General features: G+C 38.6%; 1 protein-coding gene across 2 annotated transcripts in view; it reads right to left on the reverse strand.

Annotated features, from left to right (window-relative positions):
• Positions 1 to 20,324, reverse strand: part of atp13a2 (ATPase cation transporting 13A2) — a 176,385-nt gene that overhangs the window by 98,074 nt on the left and 57,987 nt on the right. Inside the window, exon 1 of one of the 2 annotated variants that reach the window (XM_039755451.1) lies at positions 10,847 to 11,095. The exons of the other annotated variant lie outside the window; for it this stretch is intronic. The gene's annotated coding sequence lies outside the window, so the exon portion shown is untranslated. Of the gene's footprint in view, positions 1 to 10,846; positions 11,096 to 20,324 lie in introns of those variants that run through there. 2 annotated transcript variants of the gene reach the window in all.

Raw genomic sequence — 20,324 nt, forward strand, 5'->3', positions numbered from 1 at the left:
TTCGCTTCCCGGGTCCTCCCTGCGTGGAGTTTGCATGATCTCCCCGTGTCTGCGTGGGTTTCCTTCCACAGTCCAAAGACATGCGGGTTAGGTGAATTGGCGATCTTAAATTGTCTGTAATGTGTGCTTGGTGTGTGTGTGTGTGTGCCCTACGGTGGGCTGGCGCCCTGCCCAGGGTTTGTTTCCAGCCTTGTGCCCTGTGTTGGCTGGGATTGGCTCCAGCAGAACCCCATGACCCTGTGGTTAGGATATAGTAGGTTGGATAATGGATGGATGGAAGTTTCCAACTGAGTCTCCGTCTTCTTGATGAATTAATTTTAAAGTCACAGTCTCGATCCACTGGACTAATCCCCTTCATAACAATTCAATAACACTTCAATCATACCTCCTATTAATCTCCTTTTGTTTAAACTGAAAAGGCTCAGCTCTTTAAACGTTTCCTCATAATTCATCCCCTGTAGGCCCTGGAATCAGCCTCATTGCTCTTCTCTGGAATTTTTCCAAACACTGCTATGTCTTTTTAGTAGTCTTTTTTTTTTTTGGTCTCTACTACTTTTTAGTAGTAGAGACCAAAACTGCACACAGTACTCCAGATGAGGCCTCACCAGTACATTATGCTTTCCTCATAATTTATCAATTCTAGACTTCATGCACATTCAGATGAATTAAGTAGATAGGACTGGCAAACTTTGTTGGGCTGAATGGCCCATTCTTGTCCAGAGTGTGCTAATGTATCATTTAAGTTTCAAGTTTATACTTTCTTGTTACTGTTGAACTATTTTTTAATCCTATCTGCACAGGTTTATTTACTACATAAAATGCCACGTTAAAAAGTAGAAATATACATATCTTCACCCGCTAGGGTGGAGAAAAGAGCTGCTCAGGAAGCAGCAAGCACATCAACCTCTGAGCAAACGAATGCTATACACACACACACACACACATACATATACATATACACATATATATATATATATATATACATATATATATATACATATATATATACATATACATATACACATATATATATATATATATATATATATATATATATATATATATATATATATATATATATATATATATATATATATATATATATATATATATATATATATATATATATATATATATATATATATATATATATATATATATATATATATATATATATATATATATATATATATATATATATATATATATATATATATATATATATATATATATATATATATATATATATATATATATATATATATATATATATATATATATATATATATATATATATATATATACATATATATACAAACGGATTCCAAAAAGTTGGGACACTATACAAATCGTGAATAAAAACTGAATGCAATGATGTGGAGGTGCCAACTTCTAATATTTTATTCAGAATAGAACATAAATCACGGAACAAAAGTTTAAACTGAGAAAATGTATCATTTTAAGGGAAAAATATGTTGATTCAGAATTTCATGGTGTCAACAAATCCCAAAAAGTTGGGACAAGGCCATTTTCACCACTGTGTGGCATCTCCCCTTCTTCTTACAACACTCAACAGGCGTCTGGGGACCGAGGAGACCAGTTTCTCAAGTTTAGAAATAGGAATGCTCTCCCATTCTTGTCTAATACAGGCCTCTAACTGTTCAATCGTCTTGGGCCTTCTTTGTCGCACCTTCCTCTTTATGATGCCAAATGTTCTCTATAGGTGAAAGATCTGGACTGCAGACTGGCCATTTCAGTACCGGATCCTTCTCCTCGCAGCCATGATGTTGTGATTGATGCAGAATGTGGTCTGGCATTATCTTGTTGAAAAATGCAGGGTCTTCCCTGAAAGAGATGACGTCTGGATGGGAGCATATGTTGTTCTAGAACCTGAATATATTTTTCTGCATTGATGGTGCCTTTCCAGACATGCAAGCTGCCCATGCCACACGCACTCATGCAACCCCATACCATCAGAGATGCAGGCTTCTGAACTGAGCGTTGATAACAACTTGGGTTGTCCTTGTCCTCTTTGGTCCGGATGACATGGCGTCCCAGATTTCCAAAAGAACTTGAATCGTGACTCGTCTGACCACAGAACAGTCTTCCATTTTGCCACACTCCATTTTAAATGATCCCTGGCCCAGTGACAACGCCTGAGCTTGTGGATCTTGCTTAGAAATGGCTTCTTCTTTGCACTGTAGAGTTTCAGCTGGCAACGGCGGATGGCACGGTGGATTGTGTTCACTGACAATGGTTTCTGGAAGTATTCCTGAGCCCATTCTGTGATTTCCTTTACAGTAGCATTCCTGTTTGTGGTGCAGTGTCGTTTAAGGGCCGGAGATCACGGGCATCCAGTATGGTTTTACGGCCTTGACCCTTACGCACAGAGATTGTTCCAGATTCTCTGAATCTTGGATGATGTTATGCACAGTTGATGATGATAGATGCAAAGTCTTTGCAATTTTTCGCTGGGTAACACCTTTCTGATATTGCTCCATTATCTTTCTGCGCAACATTGTGGGAATTGGTGATCCTCTACCCATCTTGGCTTCTGAGAGACACTGCCACTCTGAGAAGCTCTTTTATACCCAATCATGTTGCCAATTGACCTAATTAGTGTTTATTGGTCTTCCAGCTCTTCGTTATGCTCAAATTTACTTTTTCCAGCCTCTTATTGCTACTTGTCCCAACTTTTTGGGATTTGTTGACACCGTGAAATTTTGAATCAACATATTTTTCCTTTAAAATGATACATTTACTCGGATTAAGCGTTTGATCTGTCATCTACGTTCTATTACAAATAAAATATTGACATTTGCCATCTCCACATCATTGCATTCAGTTTTTATTCACAATTTGTTTAGTGTCCCAACTTTTTTGGAATCCGGTTTGTATATAAACATAATAATAATATCCGGTTTGTACACATACATACATACATATATACATATATACACATATACACATATACATATATATATATATATATATATATATATATATATATATATATATATATATATATATATATATATATATATATATATATATATATATATATAAATAAAAGAGGTTAATGACACATATTAATCTTGGGAGTACTACAAAATTAGAATCTTCCAATTTTATAAAATAATTACAGAAGACAATACCGAGTGTGCCTTTCCAAATGTAGACATTTGCTTTCATATATTTTTAACCTTAATGGTCACAAATTGTTCAGCTAAGCATTCATTTTCCCAGATTATGAATATTACAAATCCCAACAGAACAACTACACAACAAGGCAGGCTGGATGCTTTAGCTCTACTAAATATAGAAGCAGATTTGTTACATAAGATTCATCTTGAGGATTTGATTAAAGACTTTGCAATTAGAAAAAAGTGACAGAAAACTTTTCAGATATAAATAAAGTAAAAGTATACAAAAATAAACATTATTTTACATCTTACTGTAAGTTTTGTTTCCATTTTGAAAAATAAACTGCTATTGTATTGTATTAAATTAGATACATATAGGGGCACCAAAATCTTTGAACTGCGTAGGGCCTCTAAAAGGTCTTAATCCGGCCCTGAATGTACCGACTCCTGATTATCACCACACAAAAATGTAAAATGTTGAAAAATGTTAAATATGGAAATGATAAAGTGGGGTTCTCTATTATAAAGAAGACAATTGTTGCATGTGTATGTAAAATCAAAGCAGATAATAAAATATCACACAAGTGAATAGCTTGTACGTTAACACATTAAATGTAACAACATGAAATATTGCAAGCTGAAGAAGTATTTAGATAGTAACGCATTGTTTCATGCAGCTATCAGACTCTGTCCTTGAACAGTAGCACTCCCATTTTTGAGGGAAGCATTGTAACGAAACACACACTCATTTAAAGAGGCAGCATTGCAGGCATCTGCTTTAGAATGTATATTCCAAATGAATATAAGGAACTGTTGTGGTCAGGCATGCTTCCACAATTCTGGTCAATCACAAATTGATTGTGGCTGCATAAAGTGCCACTTATTTAAGATCCATTTTAATTTTTGGTCAACATTTGGAATAAAGTAAAGGCAACGTAAATTAGTAAGAACAACTGCAGGAGGGGCTGTTCTCTCTTATCCTGAGTGTTGACCATTTTTTAAACCCTTGTCTGTGCACAGTTCTAATTGGAGCATTGTCGCCCGATAAATAAAAACACATTGACTACTGTTACCTGATATTGATTTCAATATCCTGCAATATACAGACCTGCATTAGCGTAAACTGGTAACGGTGATCTGTGTCGAGGACCTAACATTACTGAGACTGGGTGCTGCTTGCTTAGCTTTCACTCACTCTTCACAATGGACTGTGTGGTTGAATTTTAAATGGCTATATATATATATCTGTGCGGAGCAATTTAACAGTTCGCACAGTAACAAAATGTTAACATCTTATGCACAATTGTCTTCATTTTGGTATTTAAACATCTAAAAACTGTCAAGTGATCTAGGTCCAACATTATACTGTATCATCATTGTCATCTTTATTCACATTTCAATTTTTCTGGAAGCTGAAGGAAACAGAAAACAAATATATATTCAGTCAGTCAGTCATTCTCCAACCCACTATATCCTAACACAAGGTCACTGGGGTCTGCTGGAGCCAATCCAAGCCAACACAGGGCACAAGGCAAAAACAAATGCCGGGCAAGGCACCAGCCCACCACAGGGCACACACACACACACACACACACAATAGGGACAATTTAGGATCGCCAATGCACCTAACCTGCATGTCTTTGGACTGTGGGAGGAAACCGAAGCACCCAAAGAAAACTCACGCAAACACGGGGAGACTCCACGCAGGGAGGACCTGGGAAGGGAACCCAGGTCTCCTTATTGCGAGGCATCAGTGCTACCACTGCGCCACCAAATATATATTAGGACTTTTTAAAAGTTGTTGTTTAGGATCAGACTCCTAAATTCCTTTAGCACATATAGTTAGTCCAATGGTTCACCAATGTGCTTGATTAAAACACTCACACAGTAAATCAATTAGTGTTAAATCAATACTATGGGTGTACAATTTTACACTTTTCCAGTGTACATTTGGCGCCACACTGAAAAGTGTAAAATTAACACTTTAGAAACAGTACCATTTTCCACACCAATGTAACTTTTTGAACACTTTTTAACTTGACTATTTCGCCAAACACTTCCTCGTCAATTTCTGTTCCAGTGTCATCGCAAATATACATTATTAGATCTTCTGGGAGCCCAAACCTTTTCAAAACTTAATGATATAAAGTAAAAGAAACAAATCACAACTTTTACATTCGCTTGTTTTGAAAACTCGGTCAACTCAATATAACAGTTATGCATTAAAAATAAATACAAAAAGATTCTGCGTTTTACTCACCTTCTTTAAAAAAATCAGTGTGGGGTAATCCATCCTTACGGAAGCGTATTACTGCCACGACATAATAAAAAAAATATGCTCACTATCACGTTATAGCGGAAAATATTACATTATAGCGTGAAAACATCACGTTAAAGCGAAATCGTATCATGTGATAGCGTGAAAATAAGATTATAGCGAAAAACATCACGCTTAAAGCGACAAATAGTATCACGTTAAAGCGTAAAATCGCTGTTTGTTGAATAAGCATGAAGCCATATCATGAGCCTTGAAAACCATCAATCGCTCCATTTATACATATTCCAAACGGCTTTAGTTTGTCATAAGAGTCAACATGCCACATAAAATTAGGTCCAGGATTAATGTACACGCGTCGCATCAGTCGATTCCTCCGTCTTTACTCAACACCACGGGGGTCTAGAAACTTTATTAAATGCCTCACCGTGGTTTGGGTCACAACATGCCCAGCTTGAATGCAGCTGAGATGGTGTAGCTTGTATCCATGGAGCCTTCCGTGCCCTTCCAGCTGGTCAATGAGAAATGATGCTACCTCCAAAATGTCGGACTGATTCTTTCTTCTGTAAAGCCCCATGTCTTTTAAAATTCTTCTCAGTGTACGCATACTTATTACAAAACCATAGTCAGCAGGAGCAGAATCTCTCCATGTCTGACCCCAAGCATAAAGTAGAAATTGATCAAGTCGTGTAAATGAGCCGTTTCATTTGCAGACGTGCACTTCTCACTGGATAACCAAAAAAGTTTCACGTTATAACATGAAACTTTATCACGTAATTACGTGAAATAGTATCACGTTTTAACGTGATACTATTTGTCGTTTTAACATGATGTTCTCACGTTATAATCTTATATTTTCACGTTATCACATGATCGATTTCGTTTTAACGTGATGTTTTCACGCGTTATAATGTAATATTTTCACGTTATACGTGATAGTGAGCATATTTTTTTTATTATGTCGTGGCAGTAATACGCTTCCGTACTACGCATCCTCGCCAACTTTAATATATTTTTTTTGTTTTTCGTACTGAGCTTTAATGAGCATCTCCACAATTTTTTGTTCTGTTGCTTACTAAATGTCCAGTTACCGTCTCTCAGAACTCAGTCACATTCGTCTTCAGAAATATAATTATCTATGACCAAGACAAAAACCGCGTTTTGCCGCAATATGGCGTCTTTGTTTGTAAAACTAATTAAGAAAATATACAATTATGAGCACTTTGAAAAATAATAATGCTGATTATTACCGATACAATTTCAACTTTGCATCTTAAAATCACGTTATGTTTAAAAGTTTACTAAAAATGTCATCTTCGTTCAAAAATAAATAACATCCAATGCGACATTTGTACGAACACGTCTTAACTCTGTGGTGACAAATATACATTGTTTTGACTAAAATATTAACTACAATAAATTTGCTTTAAATTAAAATCTCAAAATACAAATCAGTACACTAACAACATACTACCTCTTCCATGCACATGGGAGAAGCCGCCATTTCTGTAAGCAGAGCAGACCAAGCGTAGTACTGTACTACTTCCTGAAAGTGTACGTCACACTATGAAAGTGTATTTTAATCACACTGCAAAATAACACTTTATTCAGAAATGAATAAACACCGTCTGGTGTAAGATATGAAAAAACAGCTCTCAGAAGTCAACTCTAAACAGTAACACTAGAAATTTAACACTAGGTGATTTGCTGTGCATTTGCTGTTTAGAGTACTGCAGCTTGTAACTGGGAAGGCTCAGTCTCTGTGAGAACAGCAGCACTAACTGGAACACAATAATCGTCACTTTCCTGAGCAGTATATTGAAGCAGTCATAACTGGAATTGTGATTAATATACGATTGATTGTGCAGCCCTACCAACCACAGGAACCTTTGTCAGAATTGTGAAAACCCAGTTCTAGAAAGTCACAGCCACTGTTCCTTTCTTTCTGATTATTCATTAGTTCATTACAGTATATGAGACCACTTTCTTAATTACAGGATAGCAAAGAGCAAGGGTCAACATTTTGGCAATCTTAGAGGCCAAGGAAGGAAAAAAACCTGAATAGGCTGCTAAGCCATTTGAGGACACATTCGAATTAACTGAAGTCAAATCTTGCTAATGAATGAACCCAAAGCTTAACTGGATTTCTTGTTCATTGGGATTTAAGTTTTGATCAGCTAAGAAACATACATACAGTATATATTCTAATGTTCTAATATTTTTACTCCTATTGGTGACAGTCATCAGTTTGCATCAAACCAAGTACTTGGGATAAACTGAGCAGAAGACACAGGTATGAATGATAAAATACAAATTACACTGGCTTACACCAAAATCCTACCATTCAAATATACAATATATATGGTATACTTTATAGATTTAGGTGCGCTGAATCCATTTCTGAAACTGGAATTCCTCTACCATAAACTCTTTTGTGAGATATTGGATTCAGTGAAAAAAATGTTTTGATAAAAAAAAAAAAAAAAGTTCCCTTTAAAAATAAATGTCATTTGTTTTATGGTGTTAGTGATTTACATGCTCAGAATATTATATGAAGTATAAGTTAGGTTGCAAAATGGTAGACTTCTTTATTCTTAATGTTAGCAGAGGTTAGCAGAAGTTTTTACACATTTTTTCTATGTTCTTATTTTTTCAAAACAGACAGAAATGTATATTTGGAGTGTTAGAAAGAGGACTTTAATGACTGTTTTTTTACAGAAATATGCAGAGTATGGTTAACCCATCCACTGTCTTGACCAAGTAACAGGTAGAGAAATGGTAAAGGAATACATAACCTTTCTTTACTGAAATAGTGTTGCAAAATATTCTTGAAAATGCAAAAGGGGAACACCAGAAACGAGCTGAGAATCATCTCTCTCTTCATACTCAGCACATTGTCTTTAAAAATCCATTTCCTACACTCTCATTTGGATTTTTTCCCCCTGAGAACACATGAGCAATCTCTGATGAACTTAGGGAGACGTTCCTCCAGGCCATCACTATAGGGGAAAGTGGAAAGACTGGGCCTGTATTAGCAGATATCCGTTGGTCATTCCACCGTGAAACACCTCCAGGGAATGATATGAGGAAAAAGAAAAACTACCAAGTGACTACATTTTGTGAGTAATAATTATATTGAAACACTTATATTTTTAAAATCTAAATAATTTTAAGAATATTACATTTTTTCTCTAAAAAAAACTGTTTTTTTTTTTTTATTTAAAACCTTCATCTCCCAGAAACCAGATATAATAAAGCAATTCTTTTGCCAGATGTGGATTCAACACCCTCAAATCTAACAAGAACTAAGAGTTTTGTGAGTGAAAAAATGTTTTTTCTTTTTTTTAATTTTTTTTGGAAGACCAGTGTTATTAACTGACACTCATACAGACACCAGACTATTTGAGTTTGAACAGCTGTCCCAATATATATTTTGAGAATGTTTCAACTTATTTGTCACAGACAGAATTATGATTCATGTGTTTTCTTATAACCACCTCCTTGAAAAAGGTCTGAATTTACCCTGGGAAGATAAGTTAAATGTACAGGGTGGTCCAGATCGTCTAGATGACTATAGGCGCTTTTCCACTGCATAGTACGGCACAGCACGGTTCAGTACAGCTCACCTTGGTTCGGCTCGGTTTGCGTTTCGACTGCAGTTTAGTACCGCTTTAGAGTGGGCGGGATTATTCACGTGTCGTTAGAGTTGCGCCGCCTCTACTGCCGTGACACCGTGGAACTTTTACAACAACACGCAGACAACGACAACACTTTAGCTCGACGACGCGCAATGGTAAGCATCTAAAAAAAGCACATCACTAGCTAACTTTTATCACTGTTGCAAAGCATAAAATGAACTTAATTGCCAGTGTAACATTAAAATGGTGATTCTGTATATTACAGATCTTCCACATTTTGCAAAAAAGTCGCCGCAACAGACCATCTGTTTGGACATTTAACCGTGCTTCAGAGTGGTGGGATGTGATTGTTCCCGGTTTCACAAACACTCGGTGGCTGGAGAACTTTCGAATGTCTGAAGAAACATTCATCCACTTATGCAACAAACTGCGTCCAGCGATGGAGAGACGGGACACAAACTTCCGCGTGTGTGTACTTAAAAGAAAAGAATAGCCAGTGAGGCAGTAATGACGATTTTCTCCGGCCAATCAGTGACCAGCAGAGTTTACACGTCACGTTTTGGTAACGGTTCGGCGCGCTTGGAACCTCGGCTGAGGACTCACTTATGTGAGGACGATTCCAGTTCGGCGCAAAGACGATTCTTCATGTCGTCAGTTCGCACACTTCTTAATGGTCCGGGATTTTTCGTTGATTTTCTATGCAATAAACTTAATAAGTTATAGCGTAATGAAAATTGCATAATTAGATCTGGACCACCCTATAATGTAAAAAGGGAGAAAAACTAGGCAAGAAGCCCCTTCAGGGATTTGGCGTTGTTGCCAAATGTCAGATTGACTTAAAAGAAAAAAAATCAGCCAACAAACCTCTGAAGGACTGAATTTGACCATCATTGCTTTAAATGTTAAATCTACCAGCAAAACTTGGGACATATGACACCTGTTGTAAAAATACAAATAATAATGATACTCTTTGATATTTAATGGGTTCATGAGCCTGGAGGACTAAGAATTTTTCAACTGATGAATGCTTGATTGTAAGGATGGAGAGACTTAAATGTTTCACACCTATATAACTGTATTCATTGCATCTGCACATCTTTTCTGTTGTGCCTACTGACAGGTGCAGATTTTTGGAATTAACTAAAATTCCATAGTGGGTAGCACTGCCATCTCATTCAGAAAACTGGGTGCAAATGCAGTATGCAATTGGCACGTTTTCGCCTTGCCACTCAAATCCAAAAGCGTATGGGTCACAGATTAATTGGGAAGTCGAAACTGGCTGAAGACAAGAATTCCAGCTATGCGTGTGCCCTTTAATGTGCTCACACCTTGGGTTCAAAAATGAACTTTATGTTGAAATACCCAGCGAATCCGGGATGCCAATGCCGTGAGGCGAGGACTGTGTCTGAAACCATATCTTGTTTTGTTGGGTTTTTTTTTTTTTGTCTCATTCAAAATTGACCTAATTTTACCCACAGACAGGATTGAACATTTACGCCCGGGTAATTATTGAAATACAAATGCAACGCCCAGAATTATGTTTTTTCTTAAATGTTCTCATTGTTACGATACTAACTCTATATGATTGTCTGTTTCCAAATGGAGAGATGCTTCGCGGATCACATACAGTATTTATACAAGCTAAGTGGTCAAAGCAAAATCGAGGTGATTGAACTCGCCATGATTCTGACGTCAACGCGGAGCATCCAATAAAAAAGAAAGCGCAAGTGAGGAAAAGCTAACACAAGTCTCACTCAACCCAAAACCACCGGAAACGCAAACACACCTACCGTATAACGGCGGGGCTCCCCGTCACCCTCACGACAAAGTCCACTTGGGATAAATCCGGAACAGCTGAGCCAAACGCCGCACCCCTGCACCGTCCTGTCTTAATCACCGGCAGCGCGCTCACGTGGCCCCACCCCTCAGTCTACAGGTGCCCTAACTCCACCTCCGCCACAAGGCTACCAGTCCCACCTGCTGAGAACACAAATCAGTTGTTAGAAAACTTACAGGAACATCAAAACCTGCTCCTTGAGTATACACGTAGCTTATTCCAGTCGTATTCACGGGTACTTTTAATTAAGGCAACTTTATTTCTTCAGTCATATGACAGAAATAACAATTAGCACGATCATTCATTTCTTATCACCGATTTCTTCCGTCTTATATCAGAAATAAAACGTCAGAAGTAGCTTAGGCTGTCCTAATTCGGGGTGCGCTTAAGAAATGTAATGATTAACTTCATGAAATAGAACAACATAATAAGCACGAATAATTGTGTAAAACATTTGTAATATTAAAATGTATGCTTCAATTAAAATATTCTTGACTGTAATTGGAATGTATCATTTTTCATCCCTTAATAGGGGTGCATAAACGGCTAGATCCCTAGTAAAGGATCAAAAGTAAAAAATAAGATCACATTTCTAATTACTGACCTTGAAATAGCCTAAAATAACACTCTACTGTACATGCTTATGTTTGAAATGTTTTTTAACCTTCTGGGAATGACTTTTAGTGGGCTGGGACTACTGGTAAAGAATCAAATATCACAGATATTATATTCATGATCAGCAACCTCTAAATAGCATAAAACAACACATACCTTTACTACCAATCTCCATTTTTTCACTTTTTTTTTTGTGAAAAGGATTAAGTTGATGTGGCAGGCAGAACTTCAAGTCCTTCTGGTCATTTTTGATATGACGCCCATTGGTTTACCCTTTATCGTAAGTGTGTCATTTCCTGCACAACCAATGGTCCAGAAATGGCTTAAAAATCAGTATGGGGATGGGGGCAGAAGGTATAAATAGGGGGAACCCTAAAAAACTTGATGTCTTGCATAATTAGTGAGGAGGTGCCAGACATATAAAAAAAACTGAAGTGATTTCAAAGCAAGTAATTCTTATGAACACAATGAGAAGCCTTAAAGAGGGAGAACCATTAAGAGTTTGTTTCTTTATTTATTAATATTTACAACATCTTCAGGTCATTTTTTTATCCCTTTTTGTATTTAAAATTAGTAAAAGCACCCTAAATTGTGTCTGTTCAGGATGACATTGCCTGAATTTCCCCAACTTAATGAACAGCAAAAACATAAACATCCCATAATGTTTACAGCTTTTACAACATTTTTTATGCTGCCATGTCTTTCTGATCAATTTTGACACACATTTACTGTTTTGAGTGTAGCTTGTTTATTCACAACTCAAAAATGTCCTAAATGTCATCTTTTCACGTCAGAATTGTAAAGGCCTTTAACAAAGTACCCTGACTATATAAAAAGCAAAAAAAATTCTAAATGTCACATTCTGAACAGGGCACTGTCCTTCGGGTTACCATTAACTCTAATGGATTTTCCATTGCATTTAGGATAGTTTGTCCACAACCCATTAAAAACTACCTAAATGCCATCATTTTCAGCTCAGAAATGTTAAGACTTCATTAATAAAGTGTTCTATCTTTACAAAAAGCAAAAAAGTCTCCAAATGTCTCATTTTGTACAGCTGCTACACATTTTGACCACTTCCATATCATTGGGGTTAATATACTGTATGGTTCCTTGGGCCTTATTTTTATTTTTCTTGACCTTCTGCAAAAGCTACATTTCTCCTTGGGACAAATAGATAGATAGATAGATAGATAGATAGATAGATAGATAGATAGATAGATAGATAGATAGATAGATAGATAGATAGATAGATAGATAGATAGATAGATAGATAGATAGATAGATAGATAGATAGATAGATAGATAGATAGATAGATAGATAGATAGATACTTTATTAATCCCAAGGGGAAATTCAAATGCAGTACAGTCTATCTGTGTATCTATTGTGATCCGTAAGGGACATAGCAGAGACCCCAAACCCCAAGCACAACCACACAGACTGAGTCCCAACACCAAATGACCACTTGTTTTGAAAGAAATATACCTCTACACAGGCTTCTCTTCTCAAAGTCAGCACAATCACAGTTCCTCCTAATCCACTCTTCCAAGGCAGGCTTTGTCCACCTCCTCTCAACTCCAGCTCACCTGGGTGATGAAGAGGGCTCCTTTTAACCTGGACCCTTGAGTACTTCTAGTGTGTCAGCATTGTACTAAGGAATCACTTCTGGGTCAGGAGGGACCTCCATCTGACAGATGAGCCCCCTTCCAACAGCACTCACTAGCAGCCACCAACCATCAGACCAGGACTGCCCACCAGAACTGCAACTCCCATGCAGCTCTGTGGACATCTGAATGGGAGGTACGCCGGAGGGATGCTGCCAACCAGTGTACTGGAGAAACACACGACTCTGGGAGGCATTCACACCTTGTCCTCCCACTAGATTATTCTCCCAACCAGGAAAGGGAATTGCAACGAACCAGAGATGTATGTTCATCAATTTCATCCATCCATGACCTCCCAGCTCGGTAATGAAACATCATTCATCCTAGTCGGGATTGCTAATCCATTATATCCTTCATGCTACCTATCTACTTTAGATGATTTTACTCCTTATTCTTTAGTGGATTCAGCTCTTCATTTAGGGTCCTATTTATTTACATCCCCATACAAACATCTTAAATGTCATCTATTCTAAAACTTAAGATCATCCCTACTACAAGTTACAGTAATAACCTAGGTTCAGGGGGTTAAATATAAAGTCCAGGATACCTAAAACGAGGTGTAAGAATCAACACAAAGAAGACCTGAGAGGTACAACATTTATTGAGTATTCAAAGATGACTTGAGAGTATAAGGACTCATTGATTAACGAAGAAGCAAATACTGCATAGTTACTCATCCATCCACATTCTAAACCAGCTTGGTCTACTTCTGGCCTGTGGCAAGCTGGAGCCTATTAAAGAATTGATGCACGGATATTAAATATCAGTTTTCTTTTCAAAATAATATGTCAACACTTCATAATATGTAATGTGTACTACTACAAAAGCTTCTTCTTCTTCTTCTTCTTTCGGCTGCTCCTGTTAGGGGTCGCCACAGCTGATCATCTTGCTCCGTATCCTCCTGTCCTCTTCATCTTACTCTGTTATACCCATCATCTGCATGTCCTCTTTCACAACATCCATAAACCTTCTCTTAGGCCTTCCACTTTTCCTCTTGTTAAGCAGATCTATCTTTAACATCCTTTAACCAATTTTTCTCAGCATCTCTCCTCTGCCCATGTCAAAACCAACGCAATCTCGTCTCTCTGACACCAAACCGTCCAACCTGAGCTGACCCTCTAATGTCCTCATTTCTAATAATGTCCATCCTCATCACACTCAATGCAAATCTTAGCATCTTTAACTTTGCCACCTCCAGCTCTGTCTCCTGCTTTCTGGTCATTGCCACCGTCTCCAACCCATATAACACACCTTCCCTTTCACTCTTACTGATACCCACCTGTCACAGATTACTCCTGACACTCTTCTCCACCCTTTCCACCCTGCCTGCACTCTCTTTTTTACATCTTTTCCACAATCCCCATTACTCTGTACTGTTGATCCCAAGTATTTAAACTCACCCACCTTCGTCAAATCTACTCTCTGCATCTTCACCATTCCACTGACCTCCCTCTCATTCACACACATGGATTCTTTCTTGGTGGTCCTACTGACCTTCATTCCTCTCCTCTCCAGAGAAGATCTCCACCTCTCCAGGGTCTATTCAACCTGCTCCCTACTCTCGCTACAGATCACAATGTCATCCTCAAACATCACAGTCCATGGGGAATCCTATATCTAATCTCACCTGTCAAACTGTCCATCAACAATGAATATAAAAAAGGGCTCAGAGCCCATCCCTGATGTAATCCCACCTCCACATTGAATGCATTCAACTAAGGTGTCTATTAAACAATGAATTTGGTTAATAGCAATAGTAGGACACAGTATAAAAAAGCAATGGGCAGCATGGTCACACAGTGGTTAGTTACATAGTCTGTGTAGGGTTCTTCCCCCGAAGATTTAAATGTGGCTTTACTAAGTATCTACAAACTGTCAATGTGGGTGACATGTCCAGGTAAGGGTGCAACTGCCTTCAGTTCAATGCTGCCAGGATATCCACTGAGACCCTGACTCAGATGAAGACGAGAGTAATTAATGGGTTGAGATGAAAATCAGTAGCACTTGATGAGTGCAGACTGAGATGCTGAAAATTGCCACCATTAAAATAGGATAAATCACCCTGTTTAATACACAGAATGTGTAGTAACTCCTCTTTAACAAACATAAGCATATGTCCTTTGTCTGCTTTGGTCATTGTTTGTTTGAAGGTTAAAAGTCACAGTAGGCACTGCATGATTACAGGATTCACTTTGACTATTTAGGCAGATTCATTAAATTCTAAAGTAACGCCACACCTACATATATGCCTTTTGAAGGAGATGAAAGAATGAAACAGAACAGGTCTGACTGGATAGTGGTGGAGCAGATCCAGTGGAGAAAAAGGCAAAGAGCTGGGTGAGGAGAAAACCAACTCTAATGTGACAAAACACACTTTCTAGTTTAAGGTAATCCCTACTTGCCTTTACATATACTGTACATATGATTGTAATTTATTAGAACAAATTAAATCAATCAACACAGAAAGCCTTTCACATATTAAACATGCTTCTGATTCAAAATTATTGAAATATCCCAATTTGAAAGTCAGGCATATCATACACATAAATTGTCTTAAACGCTCAGACAAAAAGGTATGAATTAAATTAACTTAGACAACTAGAGTACTTATCCTACTTTGTGCCACTGGAATTGTGGTGAAGAGTGAACCCTCCATAAAGACCATCAGTCCATTTTCTGAACTCACTTTATTGAGAGAAACCAGAGCTTACCCAGGCATCAAACATAAGGCAATGACCAACCCTCCATATACATTATATACAGTATTTTGTGATTGACGGATGGGGCCCTTGTCCAGCCGGGACACCCAGTGATGGAAGGACAAAGGGAGAGGGCATATTCAGGGCAATACCTCCCCTGGAACACTAGAGGGCAACCCCTTGCCTCACAGGGGGGCCATGGGTTTGGAGCTTAGAAGCTCAATCCAGCTGGGGCCCATGGTCACCGTCAGGGGGAGCCTGGACAGTTCCTGAGCCCTAAGCTGCAGCACTTCCTCCACACCTGGAAATGCTGCTGGAAGAAGGTTTGGGAGCACCTGGAGCACTTCTGGGTGTCCTATAATAGGGGCCGTCTCACCCCATTCAGGAAGCCAGAGTCGAGAGGAGGTGGACGAAGCTTGCTGGGAAAAGAGTGGAGGCAGCAAAGAAGGAAGAGAAGAAGGAAAAGGGTCTGTGCTGTGCTTTGCCCTGTGAGCATTGTGTGCTAGGAACTGAAAATAAAACGTGTGTTGTGTGACAACTCGTGTCTCTGCCCATCTGTGTCGGGTTAGGCCGGCTGTACGCACCCTTGTGGTCCAAAATATATATATATACAGTATATATACATATACAGTATATATATATACAGTATATATACAGTGGGTACGGAAAGTATTCAGACCCCCTTCAATTTTTCACTCTTTGTTATATTGCAGCCATTTGCTAAAATCATTTAAATTCATTTTTTCCTCATTAATGTACACACAGCACCCCATATTGACAGACAAAAAAGAATTTTTGAAATTGTTGCAGATTTATTAAAAAAGAAAAACTGAAATATCACATGGTCCTAAGTATTCAGACCCTTTGCTCAGTATTTAGTAGAAGCCCCTTTTGAGCTAATACAGCCATGAGTCTTCTTGGGAAAGATGCAACAAGTTTTTCACACCTGGATTTGGGGATCCTCTGCCATTCCTCCTTGCAGATCCTCTCCAGTTCTGTCAGGTTGGATGGTAAACGTTGGTGGACAGCCATTTGTAGGTCTCTCCAGAGATGCTCAATTGGGTTTAAGTTAGGGCTCTGGCTGGGCCATTCAAGAACAGTCACAGAGTTGTTGTGAAGCCACTCCTTCATTATTTTAGCTGTGTGCTTAGGGTCATTGTCTTGTTGGAAGGTAAACCTTTGACCCAGTCTGAGGTTCTTGGCACTCTGGAGAAGGTTTTTGTCCAGGATATCCCTGTACTTGGCGCATTCATCTTTCCCTCGATTGCAACCAGTCGTCCTGTCCCTGCAGCTGAAAAACACCCCACAGCATGATGCTGCCACCGCCATGCTTCACTGTGGGGACTGTATTGGACAAGTGATGAGCAGTGCCTGGTTGTCTCCACACATACCGCTTAGAATTAAGGCCAAAAGTTCTATCTTGGTCTCATCAGACCAGAGAATCTTATTTCTCACCATCTCAGAGTCCTTCAGGTGTCTTTTAGCAAATTCCATATGGGCTGTCATGTGTCTTGCACTGAGGAGAGGCTTCGACAGGCCACTCTGCCATAAAGCCCTGACTGGTGGAAGGCTGCAGTGATGGTTGATTTTCTATAACTTTCTCCCATCTCCTGACTGGATCTCTGGAGCTCAGCCAAAGTGATCTTTGGGTTTTTCTTTACCTCTCTCACCAAGGCTCTTCTCCCCCGGTAGCTCAGCTTGGCCGGACGGCCAGCTCTAGGAAGGGTTCTGGTCGTCCCAAACATCTTCCATTTAAGGATTATGGAGGCCACTGTGCTCTTGGGAACCTTAAGTGCAGCAGAAATTTTTTTGTAACCTTGGCCAGATCTGTGCCTTGCCACAATTCTGTCTCTGAGCTCTTCAGGCAGTTCCTTTGACCTCATGATTCTCATTTGCTCTGACATGCATTGTGAGCTGTAAGGTCTTATATAGACAGGTGTGTGGCTTTCCTAATCAAGTCCAATCAGTATAATCAAACACAGCTGGACTCAAATGAAGGTGATCTCAAGGATGATCAGAAGAAATGGAAAGCACCGAGTTAAATATATGAGTGTCACAGCAAAGGGTCTGAATACTTAGGACCATGTGATATTTCAGTTTTTCTTTTTAATAAATCTGCAACAATTTCAAAAATTCTTTTTTTGTCTGTCAATATGGGGTGCTGTGTGTACATTAATGAGGAAAAAATTGATTTAAATGATTTTAGGAAATGGCTGCAATATAACAAAGAGTGAAAAATTGAAGGGGGTCTGAATACTTTCCGTACCCACTGTATATAGTGTATATATAGATACAGTGGGATGCAAAAGTTTGGGCAACCTTGTTAATAGTCATTATTTTCCTGTATAAATCTTTGGTTGTTACAATAAAAAATGTCAGTTAAAAATATCATATAGGAGACACACACAGTGATATTTGAGAAGTGAAATGAAGTTTATTGGATTTACAGAAAGTGTGCAATAATTGTTCAAACAAAATCAGGCAGGTGCATAAATTTGGGCACCGTTGTCATTTTATTGATTCCAAAACTTTTAGAACTAATTATTGGAACTCAAATTGGCTTGGTAAGCTCAGTGACCCCTGACCTACATACACAGGTGAATCCGAGTATTTAAGGGGGTCAATTGTAAGTTTCCCTCCTCCTTTAATTTTCTCTGAAGAGTAGCAACATGGGGGTCACAAAACAACTCTCAAATGACCTGAAGACAAAGATTGTTCACCATCATGGTTTAGGGGAAGGATACAGAAAGCTGTCCCAGAGATTTAAGCTGTCTGTTTCCACAGTTAGGAACATATTGAGGAAATGGAAGACCACAGGCTCAGTTCAAGTTAAGGCTCAAGTGGCAGACCAAGAAAGATTTCGGATAGACAGAAGCGGCGAATGGTGAGAACAGTCAGAGTCAACCCACAGACCAGCACCAAAGACCTACAACATCATCTTGCAGCAGATGGAGTCACTGTGCATCGTTCAACCATTCGCACTTTACACAAGGAGATGCTGTATGTGAGAGTGATGCAGAGGAAGCACAAACAGAGCCGCTTGAGGTCTGCTCAAGCACATTTGGACAAGCCAGCTTCATTTTGGAATAAGGTGCTGTGGATTGATGAAACTAAAATGAGTTATTTGGGCATAACAAGGGGTGTTATGCATGGAGGAAAAAGAACACAGCATTCCAAGAAAAACACCTGCTACCTACAGTAAAATATGGTGGTGGTTCCATCATGCTGTGGGGCTGTGTGGCCAGTGCAGGGACTGGGAATCTTGTCAAAGTTGAGGGACACATGGATTCCACTCAGTATCAGCAGATTCTGGAGACCAATGTCCAGGAATCAGTGACAAAGCTGAAGCTGCGCCGGGGCTGGATCTTTCAACAAGACAACGACCGAAACACTGCTCAAAATCCACTAAGGCATTCATGCAGAGGAACAAGTACAACGTTCTGGAATGGCCATCTCAGTCCCCAGACCTGAATATAATTGAAAATCTGTGGTGTGAGTTAAAGAGAGCTGTCCATGCTCGGAAGCCATCAAACCTGAATGAACTAGAGATGTTTTGTAAAGAGGAATGGTCCAAAATACCTTCAACCACAATCCAGACTCTCATTGGAACCTACAGGAAGCGTTTAGAGGCTGTAATTTCTGCAAAAGGCGGATCTACTAAATATTGATTTCATTTCTTTTTTGTGGTGCCCAAATTTATGCACCTGCCTGATTTTGTTTGAACAATTATTGCACACTTTCTGTAAATCCAATAAACTTCATTTCACTTCTCAAATATCACTGTGTGTGTCTCCTATATGATATTTTTAACTGACATTTTTTATTGTAACAACCAACGATTTATACAGGAAAATAACGACTAATAACAAGGTTGCCCAAACCTTTGCATCCCACTGTATATATATGCATTTCAGGCATTCCAAAAAAAGGTGGGATGGGGGCAAATTAGGGTCAGTAATGAGGTAAAATAATTAAATAATGATTTGATCTCAAACAGGTGATGTCAACAGGTGATTGTAATCATGATTTGGTATCCACGAAAGCTTTACTTTGAGGAGCAAAGATGGGCAGAGGATCTCCAGTTTGTCAACAAATTCATGAGAAAATTATCGAAGTGTTTAAAAACAATGTTCCTCAAAGACATTGGAACAGCACTGACACTGAGATTGGAAGGCATTTGCATATTTCTTCCTCTACAGTGCTTAATATCATTAAACGATTTAAGGAATCTGGAAGAATTTCAATGCACGATAGATAGATAGATAGATAGATAAAAGGAACTAGATAATAGATAGATAGATATACGGACGGACGGACGAACGGACAGACAGACAGACAGAACTTTATTTGCCCCGTTACATACATGTAATGCATTATAGAAAGCTATCCTGTTTTCATGCTGTTCAATTAAATGCAAACTTTGAATGCTGACAATGTCATGTCACTTTTTT

The sequence above is a fragment of the Polypterus senegalus genome, chromosome 6 (genome assembly GCF_016835505.1).
Source record: "Polypterus senegalus isolate Bchr_013 chromosome 6, ASM1683550v1, whole genome shotgun sequence".
NCBI lineage: Eukaryota > Metazoa > Chordata > Cladistia > Polypteriformes > Polypteridae > Polypterus > Polypterus senegalus.